The following is a 2,054-nucleotide window of genomic DNA, read 5'->3' as shown; positions in this document are numbered from 1 at the left end:
CCGATAAGATACGAGATCTGTGGGAGCCGAACGACATCAAACTACCACTACCACATAAGACACCATTACAGACGTGCCACACGCAACCGTGATTAGACTTCATTGATTCTGGTCTTATCTTATCTAACACATGGGAAAGACAATGTGGCACACACCACGATTTTGTCATGTCCAGATTTTTTCAAATATGGTTTTAAAATTTAAATCTGCGTGTTTTTAATCAGCAATATTTAACTACACGGAATGAATACAGAATATTGTAAGGGGTAAGCTACAGGACTGCATGGAATAAATTCAGGATACTGTAAAAAAAAGACTGTATGGAATAAAATCAGGATATTATAAAGGGTAAGCTAAAAGAATGAATGGAATACATTCGGGATATTGTAAATGGTAAGCTAAAAGACTGAATGGAATAAATTCAGGATATTGTAAGGACTAATTAACTTTGTGTCTAGTTGTTGGTTGTTGTGTGTCACGATTTTTAGGAGGTGGTGTAGTTCGGAACGGAATTGTTGGATGGGATCGCAAACCCGAAAGTCCCAAGTCCGAAGCACCGGGTAGATAAGGCTCGATAGCTTGAAACAGCAACTCTTCTAGGAGAGAAAATTCCAAAATCATACAACTGCTGCCTTGTAAATAGTTGTTAGTTGGACCAAGACTACGGAAGCAAATCGAATAAAGAAATCAGGCTGAACTCAGAATCAACGGTCCATAAGAAGAATAACCCGCTGATGCGTAATATTGGGAGGAAATACCCTTAGATATTACAAGAACGGAGAACAATACTGTATAAGACTATCATAATTAGACTGTATTAGACTTTAAATTACCGCACCAGGTATTACCTCCGTCACCTTGACCTATTTACAGGTTAATATTCACAGCTTCACGTCATACCTCCGTAACCTTGACCTAATTACAGTTTAGTATTCACAGCTTCAGATCTTACCTAAGTCACCTTGACCTATTTACAGGTTAATATTAACAGCTTCAGATCATACCTACGTCACCTTGTCCTACTTAAGTTTAATATTCAAATCTCCCGATCATACCTACCCTCCCCCACCTGTATCTCATTAGAGCAGTATAGGTACATTCGTGTTGTTAAAATATAACCGGCACTCTGCTTGAAAATGGCCTCCTTGTTGATTTCATATTTTTTTTTCTCTGCGCGGCTATTGGACGGTAAAATACATGTCTGACTTGTTGACAAACCTCAGTCAGCTTTTAAAGAATCAGGTTTTTAAAAATTTTACCCACTCACCGTGAGGCATTTCACTTGTGCAGAATTTGAAATAAAAACGAGAGAGGAAAAATGGAGTTCTATAAAGTAGTTAATGTGGTGTGGTGTATTCTGCGCGTGAGCTGTTTATTTTATTTTAAGTGTTGGTGCTAGTCGTAGTAGGTTTTATGTGGGTTAGAGGCTAATGTAGGTTCTATTTGGGTTAGGGGATAGAGTAGGTTCTATGTGGGTTAGAGGCTAGAGTAGGTTCTATGTGGGTTAGAGGCTAGAGTAGGTTCTATGTGGGTTAGAGACTAGAGTAGGTTCTATGTGGGTTAGAGGCTAGAGTAGGTTCTATGTGGGTTAGAGGCTAGAGTAGGTTCTATGTGGGTTAGAGGCTAGAGTAGGTTCTATGTGGGTTAGGGGCTAGAGTAGGTTCTATGAGGGTTAGAGGCTAGAGTAGGTTCTATGTGGGTTAGAGGCTAGAGTAGGTTCTATGTGGGTTAGAGGCTAGAGTAGGTTCTATGTGGGTTAGAGGCTAGAGTATGTTCTATGTGGGTTAGAGGCTAGAGTAGGTTCTATGTGGGTTAGAGGCTAGAGTAGGTTCTATGTGGGTTAGAGGCTAGAGTATGTTCTATGTGGGTTAGAGGCTACTAGAGTTTTATGGTGACTAGCTACACGCTTAGCGTTAGTTTTATAGTGTCTACCTACACGCTTAGCGTTAGTTTTATGGTGACTAGCTACACGCTAAGCGTTAGTTTTATAGTGTCTACCTACACGCTTAGCGTTAGTTTTATGGTGACTAGCTACACGCTAAGCGTTAGTTTTA

The sequence above is a fragment of the Physella acuta genome, unplaced genomic scaffold (genome assembly GCF_028476545.2).
Source record: "Physella acuta isolate Inbredline_101_S28 unplaced genomic scaffold, ASM2847654v3 ptg000130l, whole genome shotgun sequence".
In the NCBI taxonomy this organism is placed as follows: Eukaryota; Metazoa; Mollusca; class Gastropoda; family Physidae; genus Physella; species Physella acuta.
The sequence above is the reverse complement of the archived record's forward strand: the minus strand, read 5'-3'. Positions refer to the sequence as shown.